The 20,356-nt window shown below is 37.4% G+C and overlaps 1 long non-coding RNA gene across 2 annotated transcripts in view; it reads left to right on the top strand.

Annotated features, from left to right (window-relative positions):
- The first annotated feature begins 1,106 nt into the window (after positions 1–1,106).
- LOC120780486 overlaps positions 1,107–20,356 on the top strand; it is a 34,908-nt gene continuing 15,658 nt past the window's right edge. For both annotated transcript variants that reach the window (XR_005705879.1, XR_005705880.1), the window contains exon 1: positions 1,107–1,311. This is a non-coding gene — a long non-coding RNA (uncharacterized LOC120780486). The remainder of the gene's footprint in view (positions 1,312–20,356) is intronic.

Here is a 20,356-nt window from a genome sequence, read left to right on the forward strand (position 1 = left end):
TATAATAGTAACAAACATCAAAACAACCTTTTGTTTCAGAATGCAAGCAACCTTGAACTGAAACATTTGAAATGCACTATAACTACAACAAACAATCCTAAACAAACATGTATCAAAACTACATTGAGTTTGAAGTGCTGAACACATAGAGCGCGACAGGCAGCAGCAGCACGACAGTGAACTGAAAACGTCGTTGTGCATCTTACTACATGTATGTACATTTGTGACAAGCACCAACAACACAATAGCCGGCATGTACACAAAACAACGCAGTTGTCCATTTTGTATGTACACAATTTCGTTGTGGCCATACTAATTCCTTTTACTTCAATGAAATTTTAATATTTTGTTCAAAGTGAAATTTTGTATGCAAAAAATAAATAAATAATACTTTTGCTTTAAATTATCAATTGTTATTACAAATGATATAAAAAAGCTATAATAGAGCAATTTTATGCTTTTATTTGTAAAATAACTTCAAGTTTGTTAGAGCTGTGAATAATTCAACATTTTACATATTAGTGGCATCACCACTTTACCTCATCTCTCTATCTAGAAAACAAATAAAGACCATTTGAACAAAATAAATAACAAAATAGATATTGGTACATATAAAACTGTACGTAACTAAGTATATATTTATCCAAAGTCCACATTGGCAAATATTCAGCAATACCTCTTGTTCTTTGGCAAACAAAAACAAGCAGGATTGTGGACAAAAAGCTAATTGATCTCTATAACGAGCTCTCAATTGCTTACAAACAAAGCATAACAAACAATTCGTGCATACTTATGTAAGTTAACAAAATAAATATTTTGTTATACAGTGTGCTGTACCATGTAAGCCTAAGAATGCTCTGGAATGCAGGTACATAATTTGGCAAACACATCACGCCACTTTACCGCTACCCACTAAAAGAACGCCAAACTAAAAATAGGGATTTTAATGACGCTACTAGCACGCCACTTTACCGCTACCCACTAAAGGAACGCCAAACTAAAAATAGGGATTTTAATGACGCTACTAGCACGCCACTTACAATATGCGTCGCTGCCGACGTCTCGTTCTGCCGGCGCTTAGAATATTAAGTTGGTGATAGCTTAAGCTTAGATTTAAATTTCACTTTTAATTCGGCTATCCTTCAAGCAGGTTGGACATCGCTCCAACAAACTTTAACTTTAAGAAAGTATTTTTTGTACAGTTTTTATAAAACGTAATGAAATAAAAATTTAAATAAAAAACTTAAAGACATTTAACTTGTACAAAGCACATTGATCTCTCCAACCATCTCTCAATTGCACAAAACATATGTAAGTACCTACATACGCATATATATAGAAGTCCACGTATTAGGGTGTACCTCAATACAAAACATTCGGACATAATAAATATAAATTAAATAAAAGTGCGTTTCTTAATAATTAAGTTATGAAAATACAAGATACCATAGGGATAAGATAATAAAAACATACAAATCAAGAAAAAGCAACAAATTATTCTGTCGCAAGTAATAAAAAACGTTATTAATAAAACAAATATTTTCAGAAAGATAATCCGAAATAATAAACTCTTATTTACATAAAAGAGTATTCGGTTTCAAATCATACCATATTCCTATTATAATCAGTCTACACTGAGACAATTTTAATTAAGATGAATGACGATATAAGTCAAATTACACTTGCAGGAGCTACAAGCTCAAAACAGGTTGCTAAATTTGTTTCACAAAGTGAAAGTTTAATAAGATACTGCACTCGGTTTTCATCTTCGCCTATTCTGGCAAATTCTGAATCCGCATTACAAATAAAAAACGAAAATCTCGATAATTTTTGGACTCGTCTCCAAGCGGCTCATGACGCCATAGTAGGTTCTGACGATTCAGACCTATCAAAAACTTTGAAACAATCGGCTTACGTGATATATGAAAACTGCTTATACCAGTATGAAGAAACAAAAGCTATGATCTCCGATCAACTAAAGCTCATTAAAGCAATTGGACCTACTCCCCACAGTAGAGTACAGCAGCCACGAATAGACAGTCAAAAGGCAAGTTCAGGCATCCACCTCGAGTTGCCCGCATGTGACACAGAAATCTTTCACGGAGGTTATGAAGAATGGCCGTCCTTCCGGGACATGTTCACAGCCGTGTACATAAACCATCCTCAATTATCACAAGCGCAAAAATTGTATCACCTCAGATACAAAACAAAAGGTCAAGCAGGCGAAATAGTTAAACAGTTCGCATTAAATGACGAAAATTTCAATTTGGCTTGGGAAGCTCTAGAAGCTAGATTTGAAAACGAAAGAATACTGGTCGATACTTGCTTATTACGACACTATTAAACTTGCCTAAAATTAAGAAAGAAACAAGTGTAGAATTCATTAAACTAGAATCCACTGTTTCTAATTGTTTCTCGGTTCTATCGACACTTAATATCCCCACAGACAGCTGGGATCCTATTCTGGTAAACATTTGCACCGCCGCAATACCAGAAAAGTCGTTACTTCTATGGGAGCAATCGCTCTCATCACGGAAAAAGTGCCCAACGTGGCAACAAATGGAAGATTTTCTCACCACCCAATATGAAATTGCGGAAAGGTTAGAAGAAAAAAGAATCAAAATTAAGAACATTAAACACGACCAAAATAGAAGCTTAAATAGACCCCAAGCTAAAGCAACAAACATTTAAACAAAAGCTTGTACCAAACACAAACGTTCACATCCGAACAAAGAATACAAACGTCATGCGAATTATGTAAAAGGGGGCATAAACTTAAAACTTGCGAGAAGTTTAAAAAATTAAACACTAACGAAAGGAACAACTTTGTCAGATCAAAGAGACTCTGTACAAACTGCTTGTCCAATACACATAATCTTAAAAATTGCAAAAGCAAATTTAACTGCTTTTATTGTCAGAAATGACACAATTCAATGCTTCATTACAGCAGATATCCAATCTCACTCCAAAGAAGCGCTTTTACAAAAAGAACCATAGGCTTAGTTGCAAAAGCAAATCCTGAAGTTCAAAATTTTAAAAATTGCCAAGAGACACCACGTTGCTCAAAGGCACAAAAAGTTTAAACGCTGCACAGCGAAACACAAAGTGGACTAGTTACAGAACTAGTTACCACCATGCCAACTAAAGTTGAGTATAATACAAACAGATACCTTAATTCACAATTCAGGAAATTTCGAATGTTAAGGAAACTTCCCCCTATAACCAACAAAACTCCAGAAGATCAGTATTGTGAAGACTTCTCTAAAGCCACAACTCGATCAAATATTTATATATCACAATTTTCCAATGCCCCACATAAAGGTAGAAAAAGCAAGGTTCGTAACCTTTCGACCCCGCAGGATGGCTTTCGCCAATAATGACACAAAAATCCTGCTTAAAAATTTTCAAACTATGTGGGTGCGGTCGTTAAATTAGTGCATACGTTCTTAAACAGAAATTATAACAAAAGTGTCTCAAAAAGTAAAAAAAAAAAACACACAAAAAAAAAAAATCGGCTCTTCATACAATATTGCCCCACAGAGGCTTAAATTTTCAAATAAATAAAATCTCAAAAGCAAGTTAAGAGATCACCATACTCCTAATGTGGTACAGTGACGTACCTTCTCTTACAAATAGCTAAAGATCGCTCTTATGGCAGCTACGCAAGTGCTCCTCATATGATCATATAAGTGGGTTATAGGAATCAGCTATAGAAAGCATCAAATTAATTATGAAGAAATCTCTACTGTACAAATCGAAGCCGTTCTCCATTCACGGCCACTCTCTCGCAAGATCCCTCTAATTTCATAGTCCCAACTCCGGGGCTAAGGAGTACCCATTCTGGCCACATCTGAGCCAGGCGTGGAGTTACTATCCTTTATAAGCACATTATAACACAGAAAAGGCAACTAATAAATAGCTAGTTTACCAAGCCGATGGTAAAGAAATTTTAAATAAAAGCACAAATAATAAACCGGTCAAAGAAACAACCGCAAATATAATAACTATGAAACTCCGTAAAATATAGTTTCTTATTTGTACGCACGTAAAAGCATAAGTATGTTTAAAACCAGAGCCGTTTTCAACATTTATAACATGTGTTCTGCGACATCATATACGTAATACTAGGCCAAATATTCGCCTAGGGGGCCAGGACACTGGGGGCGCTGTGTTCATCTTATAAACTGAACGAAGGAATCGACAAATCATTTCGTTACCCTCGGAACCATTTTTTATACAATCATCTTAATTGTAACGATCACAACTTAATAAAACTAAAATAAACTTTAATCTATGTATTCGAAATAATTCGCATTTTAACTTATAAGTGGTACTCGAGTGTAAGTGCTTTATTAACAATCTAAATAGTAGTGGATGTTCCCACGAATTGGGCATCCAGTTAAACAAATGCATATCATTTTGTATGAAAGAAAACTAGCGAGAGGGAAAAGATAAAAATATGGTGCAGTGACCAACACTTTCTTAAAATCACATACAACATCATACAGAGTTCAATTTGCACCTTCTCTATGCTTTAAGCAGAGAACTTAAAGTAATATTTTAGAAGTTGTTCAATTTATGATTTTTAGCTTTTGCCATCGTCGCGAAAAGACGCTTGTTGACAAAGGCATGCTTGGGGAGATGGTACGGCGTCTGTTTTTATGAATGAAGCGAGGTCGCTTGTGGAAATCGCGCCTGCGTTTATGAATGAAATCGTTTTTGTTGTAAAATTTACTATATTTGATTAAATATCCAAATTGACTATAAATATTATTATGCATGCATTCACACAAAATTATACTCATATCATAATTATGTTTAAATGTCAATATTGAATTGCTGAGGGCAAAACGCAAAAGCATACATATATACATACATACATACATATGAACATATATGTATACATTGCACATACAAGCGATTACCTTGTTGAAAGCAAAAATTTAAACAAGCACAACGGAATTCTTTACATTCGTTGGGAGTGTAATCATGGGCATGCTTACATACATATATCTATGTCTCTTCATATTCTCTGCTTGGGCATACATCCCACATCATCATATGCCGAAAATACATACATATATTTATTTCTCTTCACAGCGCGAATTCTGTGGTAGTGAGGTGAATTCCTTACTACAAATCTAATAGCACATCCAGTGAAAAACGCTACTGCCTTCCTTCCTTTTCCTTCCTCATGGCCAAAGTGTGAGCACAGTGAAAAACGTGGTAAAAACGCAGAAATCAGCCATCTTTGTTTGTTTACATTTGAACAATGTTGCCATTGCCCAATACGCATATATAGTTTTGAGCACATCTTTGTTTTCAATTACAATTTTTTACAATACAAAATATCAAAACTGAAAACAAACTATTAAAAATAGTTTACATATTTATAAATAATAGCATTCGACTTTGATTTTGAGTTATTTTAAGAAAATTTCAAACATATTGAAACATATTGAAAAGATTGAATTATAAAAGTTGATAATTACTACAGTGTATCGATATTGGCAATCCTGCGTTGTGAGAGAGCAATCAGCTGACACGTTTCCACGGCAAAAATCCAAATGCCGTGAATTCTCACGTCATCCCACGTCAAAGAGCTACTCCGTTTTTCACTGTTCAGTTACATTGCGCGCCCATAAGATAGGTCGTGGCAGCTGACAAGAGCCCCGATTCAACGTTTTTCACTGGCTGTGCTATTACAAATATTCGCTGTCGAACCTGCACCTTATGCTTTAAGTTCTCTACTTTACTCTCATTATCTATATCTATATCTCTCTCTCTCTCTCTCTCTCTCTCGCCCTCGCCCCTCCACTGAATCGTTAAACTTTTAACGCAATCTTTTCCGAAGTCGCCTGAGAAGTTTCACTTCAATAATTTTAATTTTATTTCTCTTTAATTTTATTTTTTAATTTTTAAATAAATTAATATTTCAAATATTATTTATATTTATTTCGACTATTACAAAGTAAAGATGTGCCAAATGAACTTCATTTCTTCAAAGAAAATTGATGACCTTCATGAAATATGCATATTCGTTATCATTTCCATATAGTATACCAAAAGAATTTGTATGGCATATGCATACAGTAGTATATTATTTCTTTGGCACATTTCTGTATGCTTACGAAAGCAAATGCAAGCCACATACATACATATGTACATACATACATTCATAATAACAAGTGTCGCACGCATCTTTCGCATGGCCGAAACTCACGCTTTCTCAAAGTCAATGTGTCGAAGCACTGACACGACGACAAAGCGTCACAACATTGTGTTGCTGGTAGAAAATCCGAGCTGTGCCGAAAGAAACTAACAAGCGATCGCCGATTGTCACCGCTTCCCTTGCTGCTCAAACATCTTCGCCAATAAGCTAGCGTAAATATGTAAGCGTTAAACATTTAACGCAACCTTTTCTGAACTCGCATAAGAAGTATAACTTCAAAAATATCCACGCGTGCTTTTAAAGGATTTGAAAACGAATTAAAATGGGTAACTGTTGCATAGACGTCCCAATAAGGGGACGTACTGCTAATATTAAGTTGAGATGCACCGCGGAAAGCGTGTCCGTGGGTAATAGCTGAGTGGTCCTATATTCACCGCAGCTTTGCAAAATGTTTAACCCTCCACATTTACTAAATTCTATTCGGTCCATACTATCAAATATAAACAGACTACCCACCCGTCGATTGTTGGCCTGGTGTGAAAGCCTCAGATACCCTGGGTAAAATTTATACCGTACACATAACACACATTGAGTGTGCTCGATGAAAGAGCTCTTTGCGATTATGATAAGTACCTACGTCCTCTGCAACGCTGAAGCGCTGACACTTACTGAAGATAAAATGTTTACAATGGTGGAAAATTACTGCTCGACTTTGGTATGCCTGCCCCACAAAGAAACTGAGGAGCTCACCACTCATTTGGTCAGAGTCCTTGGTTATGATACTGTGTCTTTTGAAATTCGAGTCAACCAAATAAATTTTCAATTTAATAATAAACTGATAAAGGTCTTGTTTTTTTGGAGTAGGAGGGCACCAGAAAATTTCTTGCTGGCACAGTTGCGCAAAAATAAGGTGGTTGCGCTGGCTAAATCTCGAGCTGAATAGTACAAGTAATGAAACGAATTTTTGCAATATCAGCAAAAGTAGTAGCTTGGCATGAACGCACAAGCAAGCAATAAAATTTTGACAGGTGGAGTGGTCGTCTTTCTGACAGACGTAGCCGATTATCGAGCGAGGTACCGCGGAAGACGAGAGAAACGCATACCTCAATGCTTTGGCGTTGTGGGCATATGTAAGCAGTTACAGCTGAATACTCACATGGGGTTCAGCTCTTCAAGGATCAGCAATCTGGACTCTTCGCACAAACGCTTCTCGAGGTCGAGGACGGATACTATCACTCAAATTCCTATTAAGGAATGTTGTTAGTTCGGAAGATAACCGTTTTAATGAGGTGTTTCCAAGTTTACAAGAAAAGTTGGCTAACGAGAAGTGGTTACGCTATCAAGATGAATAATGAATAGAATAATATTATAGAAAGTTCCAGGTGAGGAGAGCACCTACATCTCAATAGATACGGTGATGACAACTGACCACGCAACTATACCCTGTAGAGTTCTTAAATTCCCTCGACTTTTCAAGGGTACCCTCCAACAAATTGAATCTCAAAGTTGGTGTACTTTTCACACTATTGCGTCACCTGGACCCGCCTAGACTCTACAACTGCGCTTGGAGATCAAAAGAGACCCAAAATACCTATAACTCCCACAAACTCACCCTTCCAGTTCAATCGCCTACAATTTCTTTAAAAAGTAGCTTTCACTATCACAAGAATTAAACGTCAAGGACAAACTCTAAAAGTAGTCGGCATTCACCTCGTCACCTTTTGCTCGTCCCACAGACAACGTAGTTTGAGTGTGCGGAGGGCAAATTTTTTTTTATTTACGCAGAAAACAATAAGTCCCACAACGTTGTTTACCGGAATGTGCTGTAGTAAAATGGTTTCCAGCTCTATACAAACCCAGACAAAAAACAATTGCATAAGCGTAATCAACTCTCCCGTTCTGTCAGTCATCAAACTTTGTTAATTGATCTTTTCGATGATCAAATTTAAATTATTTTGCTTCTGAAAATGTGATTAGTCATTATTTTTACTGTTAATACACGACTTATTATCTCTAAGAAAGAGTAAACAAAGTTTTATGTATTTTTGTTGCTTCTGACATGGACCACATTTTGCCTGGAGCAGAAAGAAATAGAGTATTAAAGATTAAAGAAGCGTAAGGGAAACCAAACAATTCATATTTTTACAACTTTGCGGTTACAAAGGTTATCAAGTTATGTGAGATCCATATATGGGGGCTAAAGAAGTAATTCAACCGATTCAACCCAGGTTTGATATACAGGCATACTATTATTATAAAAAGGGTTCTCTCCGGTTTTCGATTAATGGCGTTTACATTGCGCGTAAGTGGTTCGATGATCCATATCTATGAACAGGTCCTCATTTTTTTTAATAAGATATCTCAATTTTCACGGAAGCCATGTTGCAAGAATATAAAAACAAGCTTTGCGCAAACCCGCAAATTAAAATATAAAATTGTTATTTGATATAAAATCGAATTAATAAGGTGCACAACTGATTGGAAAATTTTTAAAAAGTATTCGTGATCCCGCCTCTAAAAGGTTTATTCTTATACTAACGTGGTAGGTGAAACTTTTATCACAACTGGGGTTGTACCGCTAAGATCCGCCACGTTAAATTGTAATTCCAAAGAGAATACCCTCTATAGGAAAGGTGTAGCTGCCAGGAAGCTGCCATGAGATAATGGTGGCGTAAGACTTATGGTTGGTTGGTACTTCGCCTTCTTCTATCCAGATTCATCCCACTGACTGAAGGCATAGCCAATTTTTGTACAAACTCCGACAGAAGATAAGAATGACGATGCCAAAGAGCAATTCTAAGAACGCTTTGAGGAAGCGTGTGCTTGGCGATTATAACGTCAATGTAAAAAAAGAAAGCATCTTGGACCAAAGGTTAGCTTCTAAGCTTTTATAAAGCTACATGGCTCTGTCCTAATGAAAACGTGCGTAGTTAAAGGCACGCTTGCAAAGTACATAGAGTGAAGCGAAGGACGCACAACAGACAGCAGAAATACTTAATATGGTAATGAATGACGCTCCGTCAATGTAGAGAAAAAAGCTGCGTACAAAGTCACCCTGCAGCCGATTTTGACTAAGGCTGTAAAACAACAATAACGCGAGACGAGAAGAGATGCGTTTCTTCAATAAAAAGGGGTGTTTATTTGGGTGCCCAACTAAGTGAGAATCATACCACTGTATTTAAGTTTATGCGTCACTAACACTCGCGATTAATTTTACTAATTAAAAATCATTATTTTAGCGGATACGAAATAAGTGATAATTTATTTTTAATATAAATTCCGGTTACAACAAATGGAATTTTATTGAACAACAAATGCAGAATCGATGTGGAACGCAGCGATGTCGAAATAGTTCCGGATCACAGCCGATCCAAAGTTACGCAGAAGCGTTTGAGCTCTGCCTCGAAAAAAGGGTATAAATTATGCGTTTAGGCCCGCAGACGAATCGAAAAGTATCAGCACGGGCGAGTGTAACGAAAAAAGTGACGAAATGTGTCTGCTTTTCCGTTTTCCATCCTTTTTGATGCGTTTTTTGGTGTATAGGCATGGAGAGTTGTCGTATGGTGACCGTTTGCTAGGTGTGGGGACGTTCTCAATTGTGGTGTGATGTAGTGTCATCAGCTGTGGTGAATTAAGTTACCTTATTAGGGTGCGCCATTTTTACGGGTAAAGGGGGTGAATGCTCATTTAAACAAGGGGAAACACAAAGAGATGAGTACGATTTGCTGGTTAGCAGAAGTTCGGCCCGAAATTTGTATCAAAAATTAAAGCAGCAAACAAATGGTTTCAAGTCCTGGGTCGGCTTTTGGGAAGATAGGAATGGAACCTGATAACAGAAGCACAGAGTACACTTGCGCTGTGAAGGGAACACGTCTATAAACTGCTAAATAGCGAAAGCGTGCTGCGATGGATGAAGACGAATCAGCACCATTCGTAATCGGGTTCATTTTCCTTCAGGCCAGATACCCGTATAGCTATCATAGAGATTATGAAACTTCTGGCAGACTTAATATCGCATATATTGGTAAATATTTGAGATATATTAATAATATCAGGATTTTCAACATTTGGTTGATTTAGTTTAATGAAACTTACAGAGCTTCTTTTTCTATTTTCTGTTAATAATATGAACCAAGAAAAAACGTTAACTTCGGCTGCACCGAAGCTAATATACCCTTCACAGAATAAATCTAAGGAAGCTATATGCTATACTAATCCGATATGAACAATTTCTTCGGAACTACATTATTTCTATAAACAATAACTTAGAAAATAATCTATACCAAATTTCGTGGAAATATCTCGTCAAATACAAAAGTTTTCCTTACCAGCACTAGATTCCGTACATTCCGTTTGTATGGCAGCTATAGGCTATAGTAAGCCGATCTACACAATTTCTTCGTATATTACATTATTGTCTTAGAAAATAACCTGTGCCTACTTTTGTGTAGATACATTGTCAAATGTGTGTCATTGTCACGAGCTTAAATTTTAGGCATCGAACAGTCGGTTTATTGGCGCGATAACGGTCGCTATTGATGGTTATGTCCTCACAGGCCGATGATTCCACCCGCCCGTTGTTTTTTTTGGATAAAATGGCAGCTCTTGAATCTTTTCAGGTTGCTCTTTGTCCCGAATGCGTCAATTTTGTTTCTTTACATACCCAATGAGACAGAAATGAGCCTCAACACTTTGGCTCGAAAACGTTGGATCTTCTTGAAACTTTTCAAGAGCCCATAGAGCGAAGTGATGTCGCTTGGGAAAGTCGAGCGACTTCAATTCTTACACAAACTGTTTCTGTACGCTTTCAGTTTCAGATCTCGACGTAAAATGTGCCAAGTCGTAACATGCGTCAGTTCGAGTAGCTGCGAACAGCGCCGAATCGACTCTCTACGATCTTCGTATACACTCTCAGCTACGGCTGCTATAGTTTCTTCTCTGCATGCTAGACGTGGTCTATTTGGTCGAATATTATCCAATAATGAATGCAGGTCTCAAGATAGGTGATGGTGCTGCTCTTATTTCCAAAGAAATTGTTTGCTGGATATACATATATTTTCTCTACATGAGCATTCTGTACAAATGAAAGCTCAGGTAAATTTCAGGATTTGTTTGTGGAACTTATTCAGTTTTAATCGGCTGACACATAATTGGTCTTATTAAAATGTTACATGCTTATACTTTACATTTATTCTCCAATTGGCTAGTCATTCTTCGACTAAAGTTAAATGCTCCTCCGGTATAAAGCAAAGAATATCGCTGAACAATATCTGAATAACTTTCTAATTTCGTTAGTAATTGTATTAACATGCTCTAAGGTATCATGTTTTGCACTAAACCCAAATTGGTGCTATGGAATTGTTTTATTTCCATGTAGGAAAAGGACATCTTCGACAATAAATCTTTTTAAAAATATTTCGAAAGGTCTTGCTGATCTGAGTGAAGACAGAAAGAGTTTGCTTGTTATGTTAGATGAGCTATCCATATATTTGTCCACTCCAGTTGGAAGGCTAGAAGAAAATCCGTTGGAAATATGGAGCGATTTACAAACACAATTTCCTTTAAACTTTTAAACTTCAAATTTATTTAGCTAATTTTTCATTAATGATATATTTTAAAACTTTCATAAGTATATTTCATAAACATATTGAAATGAACAAATGTAACTTAATTTGCGGTTTTATTTTTATTAAATCCATTTTTTATTACTTTCGATGTATCGACTTTTAATTGAGGAAATTGTGAGCATTTGAATTTACGTCAGCATAAGGTAAACCTCACACAACTAAAAAAAGTAACAATAAGGAGAGTTGTAATTTTGGTGAGAACATGTGCATATCGCTGTTATTTTCCCGTTCTGACGGCAAGCTGGTACCTGTATACTACCAGCAAGCACTAGGACAGTGAAGGAAAACAAAATGCAAGATGAGAATGTACCAAGAAAAAAAGGATAGCTTTATAAATGTAAAAAGCTCTAATCAAATCAGCGGTCAATACCAACAAATTTGAACCAGGCGCGCCAAATGGTAAAAAACCAGCACTTCTTAATGGCAACAGATTTGACTTACTGAGCAAAAAACCTAACGATGATGCAAAGGGTACCATAGTCGTGAATGCCAAACCCCCTCCAATATATTTGCGTTAGCGTAGCTCAAACGCGATTGTCTCCACAATAAGCAATTTAATAGGCACAAACAATTTTCACAATGTGCCCTAGAAAAAAAGTAACATAGATAAAACAAAAATTGAAGCATACACTGAAAAAAGTTTCATGGATGTTGTAAAAGTCTTGTCAAATAATAACAAGAGTTACTACCCTTACCAACTGAAGAGGTAAGGCGTGGTAGTTGTTATAAAAGGTATAGAGTCTTCGGTAGACTCTAACGATGTTAAAGAAGTACTGAAAGAAGGTGGTTTTAGTTCGAAATTAGTTGTAAATATTTTTAATAGAAACAAAGTCACACAACCAATGTTCAAAATAGAATTGTTGCCAAATTCTAACTAACTAATGAAAACTGAAACACACCCGATTTACAATTTATAATATCTGCTTGATCGCAGAATCACCGAAGAGAAACCACATAAGAAAAATCGTATGGACGCTTGATGATCTGCACCCTACTTCAAAATGTACTTTTAAAAAAGAGCCTTTAAAAAAAATGTTGTAATTGTGGGGTAAATCACACTGCAAACTATAGGTGTTGCATTATACATACATATACACTCAGTCCTTTTTTTACGCGATTTTCGGTTCTGCCACTAATCGCGTAAAAAAAAATCGCGTAAAAATGGTTAGTTTTCCAATATTAACTGACGAATTGGATCCGAATATAAAAAATATCGCGTATAACAAAATATACGCGCAAAAAAATATTCAAAAGCAATACAATAAGTTTCAAATTTCAGACTTATGATTTATTCATTCATAACAAAATAAAAAATACAAAACAAAAACCATATATAAAAGAGAAGAAAGTAGAAAATAGGTAGATTTATTGAAAAAAACCATTGAATGCTGTTTAATCACTGTCATTATCCGTAGTTTAAATTATTTTTAGCCGCTTATTTTGATGGCCGGCACTGATATCACTAGAATTTGTAACAGAATCAATAGTAAGAACTATGGAATGATGTTCTGATTGACTTAGCGTCTCCGACTGAGTTTGCACCATAAACTCAGTTAATTTTGTTTGAATGCTTCTTTTTAGACCCAATAAATTCCGATGTAGTTCTTTATATCTTAACATGCATACACTCAATTCTTTTTGAAAAATTCGTGCACATTCTGCTGCAAGTTTAAGACCAAGCAAAAAACCAAAAAAAGCAATCGCGTTAAAGTGAGAAATTCGCGTAAAAAAAGGAATTTGCGCTGCAAAAATAACCGCGTTAAAGTGAAATAGCGTAAAAAGAGGTCGCGTAAAAAAAGGACTGAGTGTATAAAGATTTAACAACGAATTTGTTTGTCGGAATTCAATCACGTCGTAAACAAATGTTAAATATTAAAGAGATTGCCACACTATGCAAACATAGTGAAAGGTAACGTTGAAACTATGATTTCAATTTATGTCTTAAATGCAAAATATGATTCAAGAGATAATCAAAGCACAAAACCAAACTTTGTTGTAAACTTTTTAAAGTATATAATGAACGTATTGAACATTTGTATATAATATGTATAAAGATTAATTCAGTTGAAGTATAAACTATAAAACTAAGCAAGTAAGCTCGTGTCTTTTATTTTAAACTCTGAAGTGGAAAAAAAGAGCTAAGCGAAGAAGCTTGAGTTCTTTATTGCACCAAAACTGGCGACGAGGATTCACAAGTCAAGAATTCACAAATAAGTAAACCAAGTTATTAATTAACAAAGTGCAAAACGCGTAACAAAATAAAATGGCAATTAAAATTAATTATAATTATAATAGGAACAGCAACAATAATAAAAACAACACCATCAACAGCGTTAAAAACATGTAATAAAACGAAATAAAAACAGAATGGGAATTAGTAAACCTAAATAAAGGCAACAACAGCAGCAGCGGCAACATTAATAAAAACAACATCATCAACAGCGGTAACAACAGCAGCAGCAATAACAGCAATTATAACAACATCAACAGCAGCAAAAGCAACAGCAGCAACAAAAGCAACAGCAGCAGCAGTACCAAACAGCAGAACAAATAAGAGTAAGAAAAATATATATAAATATAATAAATTTGTTAGAGTAAGTAGGAAAATACAAAAAATTTAAAAATTATCGCACAATAGTGTAAAATAAAAATTCTATCGTGAGTACACAGAGTGTTGCAAAATCGAAAACAAATAATAATGTTTCACTAAAACAGTGACTCCAAAACTGTAATGGTAAAATTGCTAATGTGGCTGGACCAGATTTCTTTTCAAACTGTTAGATAGGTGTTTTGACTACAAGAGTAGACAGCACCTCTCAAACTGTACAAGATCAATTAAAATACACAGTAGGAACTTCTTTTATGAAACTAAATTGAATCAAAATAAATACGAACATTTTTTTTATTATTTTCACTTGAAATAAAATTGCCTCAAAATGGAAGCATCCACCATACCATTTTTTCAACTCACTTTGAACTGTATTAATGGAATTGCAGAATTTGATGGACGAGATCCGAACCAACTAACAGACTTTATTAAGCAAATTGAAGAGGGGAGGATGGAGTCATGTGTAGAAGTTCACGCAAGTGAGGAAAGTTCTCTGATCGCCATTCACTTGGGAGTGGCCAGAAACGATTCTTTTACACATGGCTCAAGCAGCTCACTACTTCCGGTCTTTGACCAAGTATCCTCTGGGTAGCCTAAGAACATCCGTTCGAAGGCGAGCTAAAGTGAGAAGGCGAAACATTGCCTACAAGGGTTGTGCGCTGGGTTTGGGACCCGCCACGTAAAAAACACCCCCAGTGAAGAGCTACAACCAGCCTCGGATGAGAGACCCCCCTTTTGATGACGACCATGGCAAACGAAATAAGGACTACGAATTGAGGGCATGCACCTGGAATGTCCGGTCCCTTAATTGGGAAGGCGCCGCTGCCCAGCTGGTTGATGTCCTCGTAAAGACAAAGGCTGACATCACCGCCGTCCAAGAAATGCGATGGACGGGACAAGGACAGAGACGAGTAGGTCCTTGTGACATTTACTACAGTGGCCATATAAAGGAGCGCAAGTTTGGTGTAGGATTCGTGGTGGGAGAGAGATTCCGTCGCCGAGTACTATCATTCACTGCGGTGAATGAACGTCTAGCCACAATCCGCATCAAAGCGAGGTTCTTCAACATAACGCTGATTTGCGCCCACGCCCCGACGGAAGAGAAGGACGATGTGACCAAAGATGCCTTCTATGAGCGCTTGGAGCGCGCTTATGAGAGCTGCCCCCGCCACGATGTCAAAATCGTGCTTGGTGACTTTAACGCCAGGGTGGGCAAAGAAGGTATCTTTGGCACTACGGTCTGTAAATTCAGCCTCCACGACGAAACATCCCCAAATGGGTTGAGGCTGATTGACCTCGCCGGGGCCCGAAATATGGTTATCTGTAGTACTAGATTCCAGCATAAGAAGATTCATCAAGCTACCTGGCTGTCTCCGGATCGAAAAACCACCAACCAGATCGATCATGTTGTGATAGACGGAGGACACGTCTCCAGTATTTTAGATGTGCGTGCGCTCCGAGGTCCTAACATCGACTCGGACCACTATCTTGTTGCAGCTAAGATTCGCACCCGCCTCTGTGCAGCAAAAAACGCGCGCCAACAAACACAAGGAAGGTTCGACGTCGAGAAGCTGCAATCACAACAGACAGCCGAACGATTTTCTACTCGGCTTGCACTCCTGCTCTCTGAGAGCACTCGTCAATAACTCGGTATAAGGGAACTGTGGGACGGCATTTCAAACTCCTTACGTACAGCTGCAACCGAAGCCATTGGTTTTCGGAAAGTGCAAAAGAACAGCTGGTACGACGAGGAGTGCCGTGTCGCAGCGGAGAGAAAACAGGCTGCCTACCTCGAAACATTACGATCAACCACTACACGTGCGGGATGGGATAGATACCGAGCGTTGAAAAGGGAAGCGAGACGCATTTGTAGACAGAAGAAGAAAGAGGCTGAAATGCGTGAGTACGAAGAGCTTGATAAGCTGGCCGACATGGGTAATGCTCGAAAATTCTACGAAAAAATGCGGCGGCTTACGGAAGGTTTCAAGACCGGAGCGTATTCCTGTAGAACCCTCAAAGGTGATCTAGTCACTGATGCCCAGAGCATACTTAAATTATGGAGGAAACACTTCTCCAGCCTGCTGAATGGCAGTGAACGCACAACACCAGGAGAAGGAGAACGCGATTCCCCAATCGATGACGATGGAGCAGACGTTCCATTGCCCGACCATGAAGAAGTTCGAATAGCAATTGCCCGCCTGAAGAACAACAAAGCGGCAGGGGCCGACGGACTGCCGGCCGAGCTAATCAAACACGGCGGCGAGGAACTAATAGGGAGCATGCATCAGCTTCTTTGCAAAATATGGTCGGACGAAAGCATGCCCAACGATTGGAATTTAAGTGTGCTATGCCCAATCCATAAAAAAGGAGACCCCACAATCTGCGCCAACTACCGTGGGATTAGCCTCCTCAACATCGCATATATGGTTCTATCGTGCGTATTGTGTGAAAGATTAAAGCCCACCGTCAACAAACTGATTGGACCTTATCAGTGTGGCTTTAGACCTGGAAAATCAACAACCGACCAGATATTCACCATGCGCCAAATCTTGGAAAAGACCCGTGAAAGAAGAAGCGACACACACCACCTCTTCGTCGATTTCAAAGCTGCTTTCGACAGCATGAAAAGGAGCTGCCTTTATGCCGCGATGTCTGAATTTGGGATCCCCGCAAAACTAATACGGCTGTGTAAACTGACGTTGAGTAACACCAAAAGCTCCGTCAGGATCGGGAAGGATCTCTCCGAGCCGTTCGATACCAAACGAGGTTTCAGACAAGGCGATTCCCTATCGTGCGACTTTTTCAACCTGCTTTTGGAGAAAATAGTTCGAGCCGCAGAACTAAATAGAGAAGGTACCATCTTCTATAAGAGTGTACAGCTGTTGGCGTATGCCGATGATATTGATATCATCGGCCTCAACACCCGCGCCGTTAGTTCTGCTTTCTCTAGGCTGGACAAGGAAGCACAGAAAATGGGTCTGGCAGTGAACGAGGGCAAGACGAAATATCTCCTGTCATCAAACAAGCAGTCGTCGCATTCGCGACTTGGCTCTCACGTCACTGTTGACAGTCATAACTTTGAAGTCGTAGATAATTTCGTCTATATTGGAACCAGCGTAAACACCACCAACAATGTCAGCCTAGAAATCCAACGCAGGATAACTCTTGCCAACAGGTGCTACTTCGGACTGAGTAGCCAATTAAGAAGCAAAGTCCTCTCTCGACAAACAAAAACCAAACCCTATAAGTCACTCATAATTCCCGTACTGCTGTATGGTGCAGAGTCTTGGACGATGTCAACAACGGATGAGTCGACGTTGCGAGTTTTCGAGAGAAAAGTTCTGCGAAAGATTTATGGTCCTTTGCGCGTTAGCCACGGCGAATACCGCATTCGATGGAACGATGAGCTGTACGAGATATACGACGACATCGACATAGTTCAGCGAATTAAAAGACAACGGCTACGCTGGCTAGGTCATATTGTCCGGATGGACGAAAACACTCCAGCTCTGAAAATATTCGACGCAGTACCCGCCGGGGGAAGCAGAGGAAGAAGAAGACCTCCACTCCGTTGGAAGGACCAAGTGGAGAAGGACCTGGCTTCGCTTGGAATATCCAATTGGCGCCACGTAGCGAAAAGAAGAAACGACTGGCGCGCTGTTGTTAACTCGGCTATAATCGCTTAAGCGGTTTCTACGCCAATTAAGAAGAAGAAGAAGACATATTACCCACTATATTAACTTTTGATGTAAGTAATCAAAAAATTTTATTCCATTATCTGAAAGGAAGATGCGTAGGAAAAACTAGGGAAATAATTCACAGATATGGACAAGTTAGTGATTGGGAAACATTGAAACAAATACTTCTGAAATTTTTCAAAAAAAAAAAATCGAAATATCTTTTTTTGGTCAGTCAGTGATATCTGTGTCAAATTTCACATCAAAAACTTTCAACTTTGACCTTGAATAACTTTGAAGTGATTTTTTTTAAAAATTTCAGAGAAACTTTTTGTAGAACGTTCAATTTCCTACAAAAATAATTCGGTGCTGCAGCAATGTATCAATTGGCTTCGCAGAGAAAAAATTAATTGCAAAAAGTACGAAAACCCCATGTTAGTTAAATGGGAAATAAATCGTCGTTGCGGCACGGGTTATTATCAATATTAAGAACTCATATGGGTTTCATAATTTTTTTTAGGGCATTTACTAAAAATTTTGAGGGCGCTGCAGACTGAAAAATAAATTTGGGAAATAACGGAAACTCTAATGGGCAAGTGAATGATTGGGAAACATTGAAACAAATACTTCTGAGCAATTGCGGGGAAAAGAGAAGTTCAGCGGAACTTATGGATGAGTTGAAAACCATCAGTCTCGACTCAACAATAGAAAATTATTATTTTAAAATAAATAAAATTAGGAATAAACTAGATAATAGAATATTAGCGCATAATGATTTAATATCGGTATTCTGCTTGTCACGATTGTCTCATGTCTCTAATTGTCACAATCGTAATTTAGTGACTCTATTAGTCAGGAGTCTCATTTTTGTATTCTGTAATAGTATACTGTATAGTAGGTATATTTATATACTTATACTTGTATAGTAAATTTCTCAACGAATGAAGTTAATAGGATAGCACTGAAATCATTTAGGGAACATCTCCCAAAACCCACTAAAACTATGTTTATAGCAAAAAACCCGGATAGTCTAGAAAAGGCATACAAAATAATATTAAAAGCTAGACATCAATGCTTCACAGCGCTAGGGGAACAAAGGAAAGATCCTAACCGAAATAGCTATCGTAAGACTAATTTTAGCGATAATGCTAACAATAGAACATTTTCCAGACCCATCCAAAATATAAATAATATCTCCACTTATAACAGTAATTTAAATAGATATAACAATTATATGCCACAAAATAGATATAACGGTGACTATGTCCCAAGAAACGAAAATAACAATAACAACAATTACATGCCACGAAACAGGTATAACGGTGGCTATGTCCCAAGGAATGTAGGTAATAACTATAACAGTGGCAACGGATCAAGCCAAACTAGAATGTCAAACCTGACAACAAACACAAATTATAACCAACAGGGAAATTTCAACCCACTGAGAAACTTTAATCAACAATGAGACGGGAATCAAACCAATCAGGAATTACAACCAATCAGGAAATTATAATCGGTCCGCAATATCAAATCGCAATAAACCAGAACCTATGGATATTAGCAATGCAAATACAAATTTTCAGTGGGATCCACAAAACAATTCCCCTATATAATAATAGATACACACATAAGAGAGTTATAATTCATCATTGACACTGGAGCAGAGTTCAGTTTGATCAACGAAAATGTTTGTACCCGAAATGGAAGAGGGAAGTAGATGTGCAAGTCACAGCAATGGGAAGAAAAACGGAAGTTAAGAAACTTTGCATATTCCAAATATTTAAAGAATTTAATAAAAAGGTAATCATATGTAAATAAAAACAAATAAAACAATACTGATTTTTTTATCTAACAAAAGAAGAATAAATATATAACGAAATGAGCTGTAAAGACAATGAGGTGGAAAACTTCTGTAATGACATAAAAGATAAACGTGTCACAGAATTCGTTGACACTAATCACCTTAACCATATAGACAAAAACAGACTTATAAATATACTAAGAAGATATAAAAGCGCATTTTACAACAAAAATGATAATTTAACATGTACAAGTTCAACAAAACATAGAATAATAACCAAAAATGATATTCCGGCTTACTCTAAAATCCACCGATACCCAGAAATACACAAACCGGAAATAGAAAAACAAATAGACCAAATGTTAACTCAAGGTATAATTAGAGCATCCTCTAGTCCTTACAACAGCCCTATTTGGCTGGTACCAAAGAAGCTGGACACAGCCAATGAACAAACATGGCGTCTTGTGATCG

Source organism: Bactrocera tryoni, unplaced genomic scaffold, assembly GCF_016617805.1.
Source record: "Bactrocera tryoni isolate S06 unplaced genomic scaffold, CSIRO_BtryS06_freeze2 scaffold_25, whole genome shotgun sequence".
NCBI lineage: Eukaryota > Metazoa > Arthropoda > Insecta > Diptera > Tephritidae > Bactrocera > Bactrocera tryoni.